We start from the raw sequence: 19,569 nt of genomic DNA on the forward strand, positions 1-19,569 counted from the left end.
GCGAATCTCTCCATTCCATAGAACTTCCGTATCTCACTTGTTTCCGCATTCATTCTTCCTGACTAGTCTCCTTAACTTCAGGCAATTCTTCATTTTTACTAAAGTGTGATATATCTTCTCCTAGGTTTCTGAATCTCTGCCTGACCATGATGTAATCCAATGGAATTTTCCTGTATCTCGCAGCCTTGAACAGATTATCCGCTGTTACTGACATTCACTGCAGAATTCAGTCTTTCACCTCTCTCTCTCTTTCCCACTACCATGCCCATATACTCCCTTAACACGTTCTTCTGTTTCTCCCTCTGCAACCGCACTGTAATCCAACATAACTTTAGATTTTCCTCTACCATTACGTACTGAGTTATCTGTTCAGTACCTCCATATGCTTTCCCTATCTCATCACCTTCAGCTTGCGACGTCGGCATGTACACCTGAACTATAGTTGTCTGTGTTGGTTTGCTGCCGAGTCTAATGAGAATGACCCTATCACTGAACTGTTCTCAGTAACACCCTCTCTGCCTACCTTCCTAATCATAATGAATTGACTCCCATATGTCATTTTCTGTTGTCATTGATATTAACCTTTATTCGTCTGTCCAGAAAGCCTTGTTTTCTCTCCATTCCACTTCACTGAGCCTAGAACAAGCCTCTGAATATCCCTTTTCATTTTTTTTCTAGCTTTCCTTTTCACATTCCTTGGCCCAGCTTGTAGAACGTTATCCTTCGCTTAGTTATTCACGGTCACCTCCCCATTGGCTCTCCTCTCCTGGAGATCCGAAAGAGGGACTGGTCCAGAATCTTTTGCCAATAGCCCACAATCGAAGATACAGAACTCTCCTGACTGATCCCTTCTAAGGAACATATCACACATCTTAGATGGTAAGATGGACCACATCCCCAAGAAGCAAACAATTATAAAAAAATAATTATTATAAACGCATGGAATAGCAAGATGCATATATACAGATGGCGGCAGTATCACGTACACGAGATATGAAAAGGAAGTGAATTGACAGACCTGTCAAATGGTTCAAATGGCTCTGAGCACTATGGGACTCAACTGCTGTGGTCATCAGTCCCCTAGAATTTAGAACTACTTAAACCTAACTAACCTAAGGACATCACACACATCCATGCCCGAGGCAGGATTCGAACTGTGACCGTAGCAGTCGCACGGTTCCGGACTGGGCCCCTAGAACCGCGAGACCACCGCGGCCGGTACTCAAATGACTCATATGAAAAGGTTTCCGAGATGATCATAGCTGTACGACGGGAATTAACAGACTTTCAATGTAGAATGGTAGCTGGAGCTGGATGCGTAGGATATTCCATATCGAAAATCGTTAGGAATTTCATTATTCCGAGATCTACAGAGTCAAGAGTGTGCCGAGTGTGGCTTACCACAGTCGCAGGCAATTTCATAGTCGTTACATAGATCAGGGAACCAACAACTTCAAATACAGGTAAGACTCAGTTTCAGCCTCAGTGGTCACTAATGCACTTGGCGGCCTAAAACATATAGACCATAGAGTACATGACCATTAATTTCAGGCCTGAATGACAAATTAAGCAAACACTGAACAATTTGCAATTAAAAGAAATTTTTAAACACGTCAGATATGACACTCAGATACTTCCAAACAGAGGCAGTAAACGTAAATTTAACAATTGAGACAGAGTGATGGAGAACCACAGGCAATCCAGCGTAGTGGGAGCAATTTCAAGATAGTGTCCATCAAGTAACGAACACCTTACTGCCAAAGAACAGGACAGACTGCACCAGAAGATGGACAACACTCCAAGACCCACATCAGCAACGATGCCTCCTTAATGCAGGGTAAACCGGCTGCATCGACGTTAGGCCCCAGTATTGCCGACCAACACAACTCTACCGACGACCGACCGCTTAGACAATAGTTCTCCGTAAGCTCCGTAAACAACTCATCGTACGTCACATGTGCTTCTTGTCTGTCTCTCCCAGACTGTGACCGAGTGCGTGCCAGTGTGGTCAACACCCCGTTCCAAGAAATTACAACCAAAGACTCAACTAGCAGGCTACTGAAGAGCCACCTAGCGACTAGACAGAAACAGATAGAGCCAGTAGGAAAAAATGTAAAAACATATAACGAGCCGACATGCCTCAATCAGTACCAGTCATTTATGCCCAGTTTACTACTCTGTTTGTGCTCCTGGCAGACTTGCTCCAGATGGACTGCTCATTAATTGCTATAGTGGTAGGCACCTCAAGTCCGCCCTCACCAGCCTTGCAGTTCGTCCAGGATCCCTGGGAATACAGCCGCTAGATGCTTCTACTCCTCGACACTACCAACCCCGGACATCAGCTCAAACCTGAGGCTAGCTTCCTGAAGTGGCTTTCAGCTGCTGCTCACAATGTCGCCGCTGGAGGTTGACCCCGCCCCCAATCGCCTTGCCCACCATGGGGAACCACTTTGTAGCAATTCTCGACGTTTGGGGTGTCGCATTGTCGTGCTGGAATTGTCCAAGTTCGTCGGAGTGCACAATGAACATGAAAGGATTCAGGTGATCAGACATGATACTTACGTACGTGTTACCTGTCAGAGTCGTATCAGGGGTCCCACATCATTCCAACTGCATACACCCCACACCATTATAAAGCCTTCACCAGCTTCAACAGCCCCTACTGACATACCCGTCCATCCAGTCGATACAATTCGAAACTAGATTCCTCTGACCAGGCAACATGTTTCCGATCATCAACAGTCCAATGACGGTGTTGACGGGCTCAGGCGAGGCGTAAAGCTATGTGTCATGCAGTCATCAAGGTTACACGAGTGAGCCTTTGGCTCCAGAAGCCCATATAGACGATGTTTCGTTGAATGGTACGCACTCTGACCCTTGTTGGTGGCCCAGCACTGAAATCTGCAGCAATTTGCGGAAGTGTTGCACTTCTGTCGAGTTGAATGATTCTCTTCAGTCGTCGCTGGTTCCGTTCTTGCAAGATCTTTGTCCAGCAGCAGCGATATCGGAGATTTGATGGTTTACCAGATTACTGATATTCACGTATACTCGTAAAATGGTCGTACGGGAAAATCCCCACTTCATCGCTATCTCGGAGATGCTGTGTCCCATCGCTCGTGCGCCGACTGTAACACACGTTCAAACTCATTTAAATCTTGATAACCTGCCATTGTAGCTGCAGTAATCGATCTAACAACTGTGACAGACACTTGTTGTCTTACATAGGCCTTGCCGACAGCAGCGTCGTATTCTACCTGCTTGCATATCTCTATATTTGAATACTCATGCCCATACCAATTTCTTTGGCGCTTCAGTGTATTTCTCTTATTATTAATTGGGAATACACAAGAATTTTACACAACCCTTCCAGACCTTAATGTTTGTTCTGAGCTGTGTGCAGTTAGTGCTCGTGCCGTTTATTGCTTGACATCTTGTCTTTGCAGTTCTGGCCTCTCGTTTCTTAGTCGATTTACTGGTGTCACTAAGTTGCTGCCTTGCCTGCCCGTGAGTGGCAGCAGCAGCGCTTACCGATAAGAGCACTGTTGTACTATCTTTGGAGCAACCGCTAGTATTTCAGGGTCGCCATGTGTCTGGAGTTCAGTAGTGGGGACAGAGCAGCAGTGAGGTCCGGACAGTCGTGACTCGCCCGACCATTACCGACACACATTACTTAAGTGGTGACGACCTTGGTTGGTCGGTCGGTCGGTCGTCTCATCGGACAATGTGTATTTGGTCGCCAACCGCTTCTGAGTTCTCTGTGTTGATTGGTTGGTTGGTTTGTGGAAGGAGACCAGACAGCGTGGTCATCGGTCTCATCGGATTAGGGTAGGATGGGGGAGGAAGTCGGCCGTGCCCTTTCAGAGGAACCATCCCGGCATTTGCCTAGAGTGATTTAGGGAAATCACGGAAAACCTAAATCAGGATGGCCGGACGCGGGATTGAACCGTCGTCCTCCCGAATACGAGTCCAGTGTCTAACCACTGCGCCACCTCGCTCGGTGTTCTCTGGGTGTGTCTATTGTGATTCGTCCTTGTTGTTCCACAGTCACTGGTTTTCTATTGGTTCAAAATGACTCTGAGCACTATGCGACTTAACTTCTGAGGTCATCAGTCACCTAGAACTTAGAACGAATTAAACCTAACTAACCTAAGGACATCACACACATTCATGCCCGAGGCAGGATTCTAACCTGTGACCGTAGCGGTCGGTCGGCTCCAGACTGTAGCACCTAGAACCGCACGGCCACTAGGCCGGCCGGTTTTCTATTGTTCGAGTTGTTTGTGAGAATGTGGAACCGTGTGTAGCTTATGTGGTTTTGACTAATCAGCTATTTAAATACTTACTGTCTGCATGTGGAAGTTGTCGGTCAGTTGGGACAGAGCAGCGAGGAAGTCTCTGCGCCGCAAGATCAGGTCAGGACCGCGGTCGGGTTGTGAGGCGCTAGCTGCGACAGCTACAAAGTTCGTTGCCCACCGAATTTGGACACTGAAGTTGAGTGATCAGTTAACCTGTTATGAAACCTCAACTGCTGTGACATCTCTTCGTTCATGATCGGTTGTTGCTTCCTGCGCCGTTCCGGCTAGCAGTCGGCAGCTGTCTTCCTGTGTGGTCTTTAACGATTAATTTGGTTGTTACTTATTATTGAAGTGCACCAGCGGTATTTTCTGCCTTGTGGCCGCTAACGCCCTAGCTGCCTGCTCTGGTCGTTAGCGTAGTTTTCCGACAGTGCGTTTTTCCTTGTCGTGTTGGTGCTGTCTGGCACTGTGTGTAGTTCGACAGCCTTATAGTTGTATCCAAGTTTCTCGGGTGTCCAGCCGGATCCGATCGAAGAAGTTCCACGATATTTCGGCGAATAACTAATCCGCCATCAACAGGTGCTGCTGATGAAGGGGGATTTCCATCAGCACCAACTGGTGATGGCGGAACGGTTATTCCCCGAAATATCTTGGTACTTCGACGATCGGATCCGGCTGCACATCCGAGAACCTTGGATACAGCACATTCGCCGGGAAAGCCTCAGTTCACATATTAGCCCTTTAGTTGCTTGTTCATATTTTTCTTAAGAGTGGTTATTGTTCCTTGGCTGTTTTTAGACGCCAATTTTGAAGACGTAGTGCGGCTGGTATCTTCGTCCTCCGCTGATATTTTTCGTTGTTTACCGTTGGTCGGGTGGAAGGGAATTGATTAGGTTGTTGGTTGGTTCTTCAGCTGTCGCTCGGTCGGGTTGCCATCCGATTATTTAACTTTACTCTTGGCTGCCTGTCTCACCTCACCTTACGTTTGAGCTATCTTCTCAGGCCGACCCTTGGAACACTTCTGAGCACCACTGTTCTATTGGTTTTAGATTCTGATTTTCATTTTAGTCTGAGTTATTAAGCAAGGCCTTCAGCTTTTTATTAATTTAGTTTGTTTTAATTAAAAAAAGGCCTTCAGCCTGCTTAAATTAAAATTTGAAGATAGATTTGTTTAAAAACTAAAATTTTGAAAGTTTGTTCTATCTGAAATTGTTGTTATCCAGGCCCTAAGTTGTTTAATGTCTTGTGTGTGGCCTGCAGCCGAGTATTTACGTGAAATATTTTTTTTAAAGTAAGGCTTTCAGCCGTGTGTATCCTTTAAAACAATTTTTATAAATTGTGCTCAGGCCTTGTTTTTGGTATTAGTTTTGGCCTTCAGCCCAGGAGGTATCGCAACTTTTCTTAACTGGGCCTTCAGCCGTATTGTTTTAATCTGATCCTTTTAAGGTAGTGTGTGATTAAGTGGTTCTTAGGAAAATAAAAGTTTGTGTGTTTTGTGCAACTACCAGTAACTGATTACGGTCCCCTCCACAGCCATAACCTGATCGTCTCTGCCCTGCAAAACCAGATTTCAGTTCCTTCTCTAGGTTCTTTGACTATGCATGTGTCATACTCTCGTCGATAGTGTTCCGCTTAGTAATAGGAATGTTTCACTATCGAGCTTCGGATTTGCAAATGTTATTTTTGTCCTACATTCTTGGAGAACTGATTTATGTTTAATTATTGTACCACACCAACTTCCATCATAATCATTTACAGGCATTCAGCCTTCTCTTATGTTCATTGTTCATTAAATATTATGGAAGTGACTTGGCTTAAGTTACTACCTGTATGTTCGATTCTGACTCCCTTCGTAGAAGAGGTTATTTATATACAAAAAACTCCATAGTCATTTTCTACATAAACGTTTTCTCTTGTGGCACCTTTAATGGACGTATCACAAACAGCCTTTTATGTAGATGCTTAGACCAACAGTAATAATATATAAGTAACTAAGGAGCGACACAAAATATGAAAACGAAAAAATTAATTATTGGCGAATTTCAAATTATTAGTATAAGCACAATGTAAACAACTCATTGGACTTACAAACTAAAGTTTGTGTCATGATAGACGCTGATAACTATACCCTTTACACTATAGAATGAATGTTTCTTGAATTATAAAGACGCCAACATTACTAATTTCACTGTGCGATAAGAATACAATTAAGTACACAGTTAATGGAGAAATGTTGGCATAATGCACATCCTGGGATATCGCATGGATGGAGTTCATACAGCCAACATCTGGATCTGGCCGAAGGACATAAGAAATCCGTATGAACAGGGCTCGGAAATCGCAACAATACTGACTGATCGCCGTGTCACACTCAGCCGATAGGCGTCACTGAATGCAGATATGGAGGGGCATGTGATCAGCTCAACGCTCTACCGTCTATTGTCAGTTTTCGTGACGAGAGCTGCTACTTCTCAATCAAGTAGCTGCTCAACCGGCCTCGCGAGAGCTGAGTGCGCCCCGCTCGCCAAGGGTTTTCGGCAGACCTTCCCGGTTACGATGTAAAAGGGCCCTCATAAATGGACAGCAACATATCAAAGTTAACTCTCCACTGTTTTAAATGGAATATGCTTCCATGTTAGCCTCTTACCTATATACAATTACCTATTTACAATGCAGGAAAGAGAAAGTTTCCAGTGACTTGCAGCCCGAATATCACTAACCGGTCTATTGCTGCATCCTAGAGTACGTACAGAGTCCAGATGTTATGACGATCCTGAAGGAAAAGAAGCTTGTCTGAGAGAACCACGACGGATTGTCGGAAAAGGTCTCGTATGAAACACAACTGATGTGCCATCCTCGACAACTCGCTATGAAGTGCGTTAATGAATAATTGTTCCTTTTGAGAGGACACTATCCTCGCATCAACCAAGTTAACATATTTCATAGGCATAATACGACAGGATTCTTCATCTTTATCAAAGCGTCCTCCATATTATTCCTATGAAGTATGTAACATGGTTGAACCGTGCGTACATTAGTATTGGTCATTAAACTTCTTTGTACTTCGTGCAACAGCAACGGGTTCGCTGGCGCTCCATAAGGACCTACGTAGCTGCGTGCCTAGCACATTCAAACGACCGGGCACATACTCTCAATGTCTGCCTGCTGTTCCACCAGTATAGTTCATTGAGGACTTAGGTCCGGTTCATTATGTTATGTATGGTGAACCAGAAATTTTATGTGTGGCAAAGTGAACTTGAATAAAACGGCGAAAGCTGTTGTGAGAGGATTTGTTCCTGACCAGAATGGCTGCATTTAAACGGCGTCTTTAGGTGTTTCTAGTGAAAAGGAATTATCCTTGTAACCTACATATTTAAAAAATTAATTAAGGACAATGAATAAGAGTAAATCTAAATAAAAGCACAGTAGTGTCACATAGATTAGCACACGGAGACGTCCCCAACGTTCGCAGTCATAGAATCCAACCACATGGAGAGGGGAAGTCGTCAACAAATAATAACCGGAAAAGCATTGGGGCGAATAGTGCAGAAGATGAGGCACCATGACAAAAATAACCGTAGCTGATGTAATAAGAATGGTTTAAATGTAAACAAGAAGTATAAAAAAAGACAGCATCATGGAACATCCATCTGAGGAACGGAACCCATCAACCAGAGCCTCCTCTACAAAAATACCGGCGCTCAGAAATATAAATCCACGCATTATTAAAAACGGGGAAGCGAGATATTAATTAAGCTATTGGGCTTATATGTTCATCCACGAGCAAACTGAATGCCGATGAAGGACAAAGTATTAAGAGTCTATTAAGGTTACAAATTCAGCCTCCAGTGCTTTACCGTCGCGATAACCATCTGCGTGATATGTAAATTTCGTGCGTTGGTACCTTTGGACATTCAAGTAGCATTTGGCGGTTCATTAATCTGTTTTCTGCTTCCCAGTTTTCTTTTTATAAATGGAGTCCCCATTATCTTATGCTCATTCTCGGTTGTTACTAGTTTTTCGTGTCTTCAAAAAAGTTTGTAACCTTAAAGATTTTTAATATGCTTGTTCTTCATCTGCATTCAATTGGCACACGGATGCACATGTAGGCCCAACGGTTTCATTAACTTCTCTTTTTCCCGTTTCTAATATTGCATAATTTCGTCCTTGTGCGGGTTTTTATCTTTGTAGAAGCAGGGCTAGTTAGTGGATTACGTTCCTCAGACAGAAGCTCCACTGACGGATTGCTTCTTGTATAAAATTTTAACCACATTTACTTCATTAATTAAGATTCTTCTTGGTATACTGCCTCAACCCTTGCACTATTCGCCTCTTCACCCCAATGCTCTGTCGGTTGTTAGTCGTTGACGACTTCTCCTCTTCATGGTACTGGATTCTGTGACTAGAACTTTGGGGGCGAGTCAGTGAGTTAATCATTGTAACACCACGGTGAGCCAGGGTAAAAATTGATGTTTTGAAGAGCGCGTGTGTGAAGCAGTAGCCCTACGTTTCTGGTGGTGGCGCCGATGTGGCAATCGCAGCTTTGGTGTTTCCCTCTGGTGGGAAAGGGGAAAGGTTGCCTGTTCACTTGCATTTAAGGGGCGCTATGAGCTAGCCAATTGGTGAGTCTGAGTGAGTCTGGAGCCAGTCTGGGGTCAGTCTCTCGTTCCCAGCTTACTAGTCTGTCTGTCCGAATTTGTGGGGCAGTTAGTGTCTGTCTGTCGTCCGGAGTGTTGGTATGTCTTTCGTTCGGATCAATCTTTGAAGCCGGGTAAATGAGAGTCTTTCCACTCCGCCAGTAAGAGAACTCAGCGAGTGGTCGCCCGGTCGAGACTGAGTTCCTGCATCTGAGTCAGCGCGTTAACCGCCAGTCTGCTCAATTGCTCAGGCAATGGTCATTGGCGGTTGAATCCATAGGTTGGTCGGTCGCGCACTGAGTCGCAAGATGACTTGTCAACCTTGAGCGTCGGCGCACGTGAGGTCGCCACGTGAGTCCAGTGGGTCGCGGCGTTCAGCGAGGGGTAGTGGCTTCGCGGCCGACACGAGAGCAACAGGAGTCAACCCACCACATCGCTCTGGCCGGTGCGAGCTGCGACGCCGTGAGACGGGAGATCTGCGCGCCTTCCTGCGCCCGTTGAAGTGGCTAGCAGCGGACAGTTCGGGAGAGCGATTTGGGGGTGCAGCGAGAGGTCTTCTCCAGAAATCGCAGTTTATTAGAAGTTAAGTGATTGGTGATATGTTGTTTGATTTACTCTTGTTAAATTCTACTTCTAAAATCATTAGGGGAAGTGGCAACAAAACGACTATTCACGTTGGTGTGTAGAACATATGAGTCTGGCGACATACCATCTGACTTTCGGAAAAGCATCATCCACACAATTCCGAAGACGGCAAGAACTGACAAGTGCAAGAATTATCGCACAATCAGCTTAACAGCTCATGCATCGAAGCTGCTTACAAGAATAATATACAGAAGAATGGAAAAGAAAATTGAGAATGCGCTAGGTGACGATCAGTTTGGCTTTAGGAAAAGTAAAGGTACAAGAGAGGCAATTCTGACGTTACGGCTCACAATGGAAGCAAGGCTAAAGAAAAATCAAGACACGTTCATAGGATTTGTCGACCTGGAAAAAGCGTTCGACAATATAAAATGGTGCAAGCTGTTCAAGATTCTGAAAAAAGTTGGGGTAAGCTATAGGGAGAGACGGATCATATACAATATGTACAACAACCAAGAGGGAATAATAACACGATCAAGAACGAAGTGCTCGTATTAAGAAGGGAGTAAGACAAGGCTGTAGCCTTTAGCCCCTACTCTTCAATCTGTACATCGAGGAAGCAATGATGGAAATAAAAGAAAGGGTCAGAAGTGGAATTAAAATACAAGGTGAAAGGATATCAATGATACGATTCGCTGATGACATTGCTATCCTGAGTGAAAGTGAAAAAGAATTAAATTATCTGCTGAACGGAATGAACAGTCTAATGAGTACACAGTATGGTTTGAGAGTAAATCGGAGAAAGACGAAGGTAATGAGAAGTAGTAGAAATGAGAACAGCGAGAAACTTAACATCAGGATTGATGGTCACGAAGTCAATGAAGTTAAGGAATTCTGCTACCTAGGCAGTAAAATAAGTGACGGACGGAGCAAGGAGGACATCAAAGGCAGACTCGCTATGGCAAAAAAGGCATTTCTGGCCAAGAGAAGTCTACTAATATCAAATACCGGCCTTAATTTGAGGAAGAAATTTCTGAGGATGTACGTCTGGAGTACAGCATTGTATGGTAGTGAAACATGGACTGTGAGAAAACCGGAACAGAAGAGAATCGAAGCATTTTAGATGTGGTGCTATAGACGAATGTTGAAAATCAGGTGCACTGATAAAGTAAGGAATGAGGAGGTTCTACGCAGAATCGGAGAGGAAAGAAATATGAGGAAAACACTGATAAGGAGAAGGTACAGGATGATAGGACATCTGCTAAGACATGAGGGAATGACTTCTATGGTACTAGAGGGAGCTGTAGGGGGCAAAAACTGTAGAGGAAGACAGAGATTCGAATACGTCAAGCAAATAATTGAGGACGTAGGTTGCAAGTGCTACTCTGAGATGAAGAGGTTAGCACAGGAAAGGAATTCGTGGCGGGCTGCATCAAACCAGTCAGTAGACTGATGAACAAAAAAAAAATTCTACTTGTTTTCTTGGTGAGGCCACCAGCTGCTTTGTTTTTCGGTCGTCCTACCGTTCTTCTCTGTTTGCCCACCCACAAGAAGGTGGTTATTTATGAATTGGGTGGTCAGTTTTTCCCTTGTGTAGTAGGGGCGGGTTAGATGAACCTGCGGTTCGGGTTGTTCGGTAATCTCCCTAACAATCCGCCGTACGTTAATAGCTGCCTCTGTTATGTTTGTCGGATTCGGTGTGTAACGAATTTATTGCTTGGAGTGTAACGGCCTAATTCCTGAAATATGTTTCTATTCTTGCCTATCATCTTGAGAGGCACTACATGTGTACGGTAGAGCATGTTAACTCGTTTGACCAAACTTTTATAATTTTATATAAGATTGCATTTCATGGGCTTTTATTTAAATGGCCATTTTAGTATATAAAGTTGCCACCCTTCCACCGTAAGGCTTTTCTTAGGAGTTAAAATCAAGTTGCATCTTCGGTGGCAAGTGAATCTTTTAATTTTAGTGTTTTGTACCATTTCCATCCCTCCTACAGGGTGCATAGTTTGTGTGCTTGTGTCAATTGTTAAAACTTGTGCTTTAAGTAATCTTGGGTGTTGCAGATTTGCACCAGTGTAGTCTTTCAGAGGTTGTTGTGAGCGATCGTGACTACGGCCGTGTCAAAAGGGAGCGGCAAGGTTCTCAGCCCGAAAGTTCATACACTCAAAAATTTGTTTCTTTCTGCCTCTGAATAAATTGTAACTTGATATTTAGAGGGTGCTTTCTGCTTATAATTTTAAATCTGTTTCTTAAAAAAAAAGGCTTTTAGAAATAAAATTCCTATTTGATAAAAGCAATTTGATTTTGATTTAATCAGTTACTCCCTGGCAACTACTTCCACGCTCACATAGTGTGATTAAATGTGTTAATGTTCTTGGTGAATCGCTATTTTTGGTTTCACTGGCTGTCCTTATATAAATGTAGATTACAAGAATGCTTTCCATGTAGAACCACTTGAAGACACTGATATAACTCGGCAAAACCGGTCGTGAATAAATTATCACTTAATGGCTGTTTAGGGATTTATTCAAGTTCAGCTCGTCATGATTTTCAATAGCTGTCGCTGCCCATATTATAAAGTTGTATGTTAAAAGTGTCCCTACGACATTAAAAGAATCACTTAATTTCCCCGATCTTCGTGGTCGCAGGTTCACGTCCCCAAAGTCGAAAAGTGGCTGTAGATGAAACCACCGGCGGGTGTCAAGTTGTTGGGCGTCCACGCCTCATCACAGAAAGTGGAAGTCGCAGCCTCTCCAGCTCTGTAAAGGAGAACCACTAGTATGGGGGTAGTGCCTCTGAATAGTAAGCAACACTTTTTGGTCCCGAGTTCAAACCCCACAACCGCATAAAATTTGAATAAAAATCATCCCTTGCTTTGCGGCCGAAGACTACCGGCATAAGAAGTCACCCTCATCTGCCAACGTCCTTGGCAAAGAAGGTGGAGGAGAGGGCAGAATTTCAGGGCAGTCTCTTGCCCTTGGGGTGGGAAACTGCCCCTAAAGACGGAATAATTAGCAATGATCAACGGCATGAGCATGCAGAAGGCAATGGAAACCACTGAATAAAAGACACATAATGTGTATCCACAGGACATGTGGCCTGTAATTGACAAAGTGTCATGATCGTCTCTCCATTCGCAAAAGATTTCGGAAAAGTCCCCGTATCGGATCTCTAGGAGAGGACTGCAAAGATGGAGGTGATCACGAGAAAAAGACTGAACAACCAACAAAAGGATAACGCTTTACGAGTCGGCGCGTGGAACGGAAGAATTTTGAACTGTGTAGGAAAGCTAGAAAATCTGGAAACGGAAATGCAAAGGATCAATCGAGATATAGCGGGCATTAGTGAAGTGAAATGGAAGAAATAAGGATTTCTGGTCCGATGAGTATAGGGTAACATCAACAGCAGCAGAAAATGGTGTAAAGGGAGTAGGATTCGTCATGAATAGGAAGGTAGGACAGAGAGTGTGTTACTGTGAACATTTCAATGATAGGGTTGTTCTCATCAGATTCGACAGCGAACCAACACCAACAACAATAGTTCAGGTATATATGCCGGAGTCACAAGCTGAAGATGAAGAGCTAGAGAAAGTATATGGAGATATTGAACGTGTAATTCAATACGTAAAGTGAGATGAAAATCTAATCGTCATAGGGGTCTGGAATGCTGTTGTCGAGAGTTCTGCAATAGAAACCGCGAATATTCTGTTCAATAATCACAAGAGGAGGAGGTATACTTAGAAAAGGCCGGAAGATACGAGAAGATTCCAGTAGATTACGTCATGGTCAGGCAGAGATTACGAAACCAGATATTAGATTTTAGGGTGTACCCGAAGCAGAAGCAAATTCACATCACGAGTTAGTAATAATGAAGGGTAGGCTAAAGTTTAAGCCATTAGTCAGAAAGAATCAATGCACAAAGAAATGGGATACTTAAGCATTAAGGAGTGAAGAGTTATACTTGAAGTTCTCAGACGTTATAGATATTGCGACAAAGAATAGCTCATTAGGCTGTTCAGTTGAATGGATATCTGTAAAAAGGGTAATCGCAGAAGTTGGAAAGGCAAAGGTTGGTGCATGAAAGGTAACTGTGAAGAAACCATAGGTCATAGAAGAAATACTTTTGTTGGTCGACGAAAGAAAGAAATACAAAAAACGGCAGGGAAATTCGAGTAGGCTGTATATAAATCCAAGTCACTTAGGAACGAAATAAATGGCAAGTGCACGGAAGCCAAGGCGCAAAGGCTGCATAAAAAGTCTGAAGAAATTGATAAACAAATGGTTCCCGGGGGGGACGGACTGAGCACATTGAAAAGTCGAAACAACCTCGGTGTAATTAAAAGCAAGGGCGGTAATATTATGAGTACAATGGGAATTCCACTGTTAAACGCAGAAGAGAGAGAGGATAGGTGGAAAGAGTACATTGAAAGCGTCTGTGAGGGCGAAGACACGTCTGTTGTGGTAGAAGAAGAAACAAGAATCGGGAGAGAAGAGGTAAGGGATCCAGTATCAGAATCAGAGAATTTAAAAAAAAAATATTGGAATACTTAAGTTCTAACAAGGCAGAAGGGGTAGATAACATTCCACATAATATCTAAAATCACGGGGGGAAAGGGCAACAAAACGATTACTCACGCTGGTGTGAATGCACAAGTCTGCCTACATACCATCCATCTTCAGGAAAAATATGATTCGCACAATTCCGAAGACTGCAAGAGCTGACAATTGCGAAAATTGTCGCACAGTCAGCTTAGCAGCTCATGCATCCAAGTTGCTGTCAAGAATAATATACGGAAGAGTGAAAAAGAAAATTGAGGATGTGTTAGATGACGATCAGTTTGGCTTTAGGAAAGGTAAAGCCACCAGAGAGACAGTTCTGACTTTACATTTCACAATGGAAGCAAGAGTAAAGAAAAATCAACACACGTTCATAGGATTTGTCGACAGGGAAAAGCGTTCGACAAGGGAGAGAAGCGTAATATACAACATGTACAAGAGCCAAGAGGGAATGATACGAGTGGACGACAAAGAACGAAGTGCTCATATTGAAAAGGGTGGAAGAGAGGGATATAGACTTTCGCCCCTACTGTTCAATCTGTACATCGAAAAAACAATGATGGAAATAAAAGAAAGGTTTAGGAGTAGAATTAAAATTCAAGGTGAAAGGATGACTGTGATACTATTCGCTGATGACATTGCTGTCCTCAGTGAAAGTGAAGAAAAACTCCATGATCTACTGAATTAAATGAACAGTCCAACGAGTACAAAATATGGATTGAGAGTAAATCTAAGAGAGAGGAAAGTAATGAGAAGTAGAAGAAACGAGGACAGCGAGAAACTTAACATCAGGATTGACGGTCACGAAGCAGATGAAGTTAAGTAATTCTGCTACCTAGGCAGCAAAATAACCAATGACGGAAGGAGCAAACAGTACATCAAAGAGTGACTAGCGCTGGCAAAAAGGTCATTCGTGGCGAAGAGAAATCTACTAGTATCAACCATAGACCATAATTTGACGAACAAATTTCTGAGAATGTACGTCTGGAGTACAGCATTGCATGGTAGTGAAACATGGACTGTGGGATAACCGAAACAGAAGAGAATCGAGGCATTTGAGATGTGATGGTACAGGAACATGTTAAAAATTACGTGGAATGATAAAGTAAGGAATGAGGAGGTCTTCCGCAGAATCTGAGAGGAAAGTAATATATGGAAAACGCTAACAAGAAAGAGGGCCAGAATGGAAGGACATCTGTTAAGACATCAGCGAATAACTTCCAGTATACCAGAGCGAGCTTTAGAGGGTGAAAACTGTAGAGAAAGACAGAGATTGGAATACATCCAGCAAATAACTGAATACCTAGGCTGCAAGTGCTACTCTGAAATGAAAAGGTTAACATGGGAGAGGAATTCTTGACGAGTCGTATCAAATCAGTCAGAAGTCTGATGACTCAAAAATAAATAAATAAATAAAAATAAAATTAAGCTAGAAGGCAATCTGTGGCACATTTGACGACAGATTACAACGCTGGTGTACGTGGAATTGTTTCGGGAGACCGTTCAGCATACTCAGTTTAACATCGTGCCCGGCAACACATGATCTACATGTGTTCCCGTGTTGACACTACGAAATCGTTACTTACGATACGGAATCAGCCAGGTTGTAAGTGGAGCAATGGAAACGGGTCCTTCAGTGGGATCGATCATACTCCTTGCTAACACCAGATTGATGCTCGTGACCGGATACGCCGTCATCCAGGCGAAAGGCTGTTCGGAAAATGAACCGTTCCACGATCACAAACCTTTAGGGGCAGTATTATGAAATGGGGAAGCCTTTGGGGGCAATATTATGAAATGGAAGACATTTACGTGGGCTTCCATAGGACCTGTCGTAGTAATCGAAAGCACCATGGTAAGTTGGGACTACAAGAACATTACTGTGGACCACTTGTGTTCTGATGCAGGATAACTGCTCGTGTTACAGGGCCAGAATCGTGCGACAGTGATTTGAGAAGGATGACAGTGAACTTACTTGACCACCAAAACTGTTTCATCTGAACGCGATGGAACACGTCTGGGATGCTGTCGGACTCCGACTGAATGGCCACAAACCACTTCACTCTAATTTGTACTTTGCAGGGATTGAGTGACCTGTGCATAGACACTTCGCACCACATATCTCCAGGACTTACTAAAGTCTTGTCGAATCGCTAAAGTCTTGTCGAATACTTGCGATGCACAATCGGTTTTGTATTGCTTTCCAAAGAGGACCCATCGGCTTGTTAAGAAGGTACTTGTTCAAAAAAATGGTTCAAATGGCTCTGAGCACTACGGGACTTAACATCTGTGGTTATCAGTCCCCTAGAACTTAGAACTACTTAAACATAACTAACCTAAGGACATCACACACATCCATGCACGAGGCAGGATTTGAACCTGCGACCGTAGGTACTTGTAATGCTATGGTTCATTAGTGTATTTCGCGTAGGGACCATGAATTACTATAAGACAGATTAGCTCATGCAGAGAGCTAAGAAAACGGTCATTTCTCCCTCGTTAAATACGCGAATCGATTAGCACTCTCCGCCACACAGCGCACGTTGTCGTCTAGTATATATACGTTTGTCTAGATGTAGGTTCTTTATAGGTACGTTTCCCTGGAGACATTAGCATTTCGACTGTTTAAATTAATATAAAAACCTATATGCGAGATACCCCCGAGATATCACCTGGCGCCCCCCCCCCCCCCTCACTCCCCACGAACCACTGACCTTGTCTTTGGCGGGCAGGCTTGCGTGCCTCAGCGATACAAATAGCCGTAGCGTAGGTGCAACGACAATGGAGGGGTATATGGTGACAGGCCAGAAAGACGCATGGTTCCTGAAGAGGGGCAGCAGCCTTTTCAGTAGTTGCAGGGGCAACAGTCTAGATAACTGACTGATCTGGCCTTGTAACATAAAGCAAAGCGGCCTTGCTGTGCTGGACGGCTGAAAACATAGGAAAATACAGCTGTAATTTTCAGCGAGAGCATGTATCTCTTCTGTATATACAAGTGCTTAAAAATGATATGGACAAGATGTGCAAAATAAGTAAGCAGGAATGGGTAGAGGACAAATTTATACATTTAAAAGTATATTTCACTAGGGAACAGATAGATACGATACCACCTACAGGAACATTAAAGAGGCCTTTGGAGAAAAGCGACACAGCTGTATGAACATCAAGATCCCTAATGGAAAACCAGTCGTAAGAAAAGAAGGGAAAGATGAAAGGTGGAAAGAGTATACAGAGGGTCTATTCAAGGGAGATGAAGGTAATGTTATAGAAATGGAATAGGACGTAGACGAAGAGAAGAAAATACAATAATGAGAGAAGAATTTGACAGTTCACTGAAAGACCAAATTCGAAATAAGGTCCTGCGGTATTCCGCCAGAACTACTCATAGCCGCGGGAGACCCAGCCAGGACAGAACTCTTCCATCTCGTGTGTAAGATGTGTGAGGCAGGAAAATACCCTCAAACTTTTAAAAAATGTAATAATTCCAATTTCAAAGTAAGCAGATGCAGGCAGGTATGAATACTGCCGAACTATCAGCTTAATAAATCATGTTTGCAAAATACTAAGACGAATTCTTTACAGAAGAATGGAAAAACTGATAGAAGCTGACCTCGGGGATGATGAGTCTGGATTCCGGAGAAATCTAGGAACCCGTGAAGGGATACTAACCCTTCGACGTATCTTAGAAAATAAGTTAAGGAAAGACAGACGCGGTGGTCTCGCGGCTAAGGCGCTCAGTCCGGACCCGCGTGATTGCTACGGTCGCAGGTTCGAATCCTGCCTCGTGCATGGATGTGTGTGATGTCCTTAGGTTAGTTAAGTTTAAGTAGTTCTAAGTTCTAGGCGACTGATGACCTCAGAAGCTAAGTCGCATAGTGCTCAGAGCCAACAAAGGAAAGAGAGAGCTATGTTTATATATGAAAGACAGAGCTATGTAGACTTAGAGATATCCTTTGACAATGTCCGTTGGAATACTCTCCTTGAAATTCTTGAGGAAGCAGGCGTATAATACAGGGAGTGTAAGGCTATTTACAACTTATACAGAAACCAGATGGCAGTTGTAGAGTAGAGAAGCATGAAAGGGAGGCAATAGCTGAGAAGGGAGTGAGATAGGGTTTTAGCGTGACCCCGCTGTTATTCAATCTGTGCATTGAACAAACAGTAAAAATAACCAGAGGAAATTTTGGAGCAGAAATTAAAAGTTCAGGGAGAAGAAATAAAAATTTTAAAGTTTGACGACGACATTGAAATTCTGACAGAGACAGCAAAGAACTTGGGAGAACAGTTGAGCGGAATGGGCGACGTCTTGAAAGGAGGATAGAAGATGAACTCCAACAAAAGCAAAACCAGGATAATGGAATGTGGTCGAATTAAAACAGGTGATGGTGAAGGAATTAGATTCGGAAACGAGACACAAAGTAGAAAATGAGTTTTGTTATTTGGTCAGAAAATTAACTAATTATGGACGAAGTAGGCAGGATATAATACATAAACTCGCAAGGGCAACAAAAGAGTTTCTGAAGAAAACAAATTTGTTAACGTCGAATATAGCTTCAAGTGTTAGGAAGTTTTTCTCAAACTATTTTTATGGAATGTAGCTATGTACTGAAATTAAATATGGACGATAAACAGTTTTTACAAGAAGAGAATAGGAGCTTTTGAAATGTGGTGCTATAGTAGAATGTCGTAGATAGATAAATCAAGTAACTAATAATGAGTTAGAGTCTGTGACATCAAAAGATCATCAATTTAATATTGGAGACAAGTGTGAGAGGTAGTAATTGTAGAGGGAGACCAAAAAATGAATATAGTAAGCAAATTCAGAAGGAAGTAGGTTGTAGTAGTTATCCGCAGATGAGGAAGCATGCACAAGATACAGTAACATGGAGCGCTGCATCCAACTAGTCTCCAGGCTGATAACCACAACAATATGCAAGATGTTTAAAGAGATTCGCGTTGGACCAGTATAATACGAAATTCTGATATTTTTCACTTTCGTTTTCTGTGGTTGCCACCTTACTTCTGCAAATGCTTAGACGTTTAGAAATTACTTCTCCCTTCGACGGCCCCTGTGACTAAACTTTAGATTGAAAAACTCGTTCTGTACCGGCTGAACAGGGCGAAACAGTATATCGCCAGGGTAACGGAGTTCCGGAACTTGCGAGCCAACTCGGCAGGTTTAGAGGCCGTGTTAACGGCGCCGCAAAAGCCACCCGCAGGCAACTTTGATCACAGGGTCTGTGTCGCAGGGCGCGACACGCTTTCAGCTTCCGGAGCGCCGGTGCTCGCGAATAACAGCCTGATGAAGGGCCCAGCGCGTAACAAGTTCTCATCTCCCGCTCCACAGTATTGTGGTTTTGAAGGTGCGCCGGATCGCATTCGGTTAGCGATGACAGAGCACGTACGGATGTAGCGGTAGCTGCAGTTCATCGCGTTTCTTTCTCGTTTCTCATTATTCCCAAGTCCAATCCATAAATGTGACACTGCTGTCGT

The sequence above is a fragment of the Schistocerca gregaria genome, chromosome 1 (genome assembly GCF_023897955.1).
Source record: "Schistocerca gregaria isolate iqSchGreg1 chromosome 1, iqSchGreg1.2, whole genome shotgun sequence".
In the NCBI taxonomy this organism is placed as follows: Eukaryota; Metazoa; Arthropoda; class Insecta; order Orthoptera; family Acrididae; genus Schistocerca; species Schistocerca gregaria.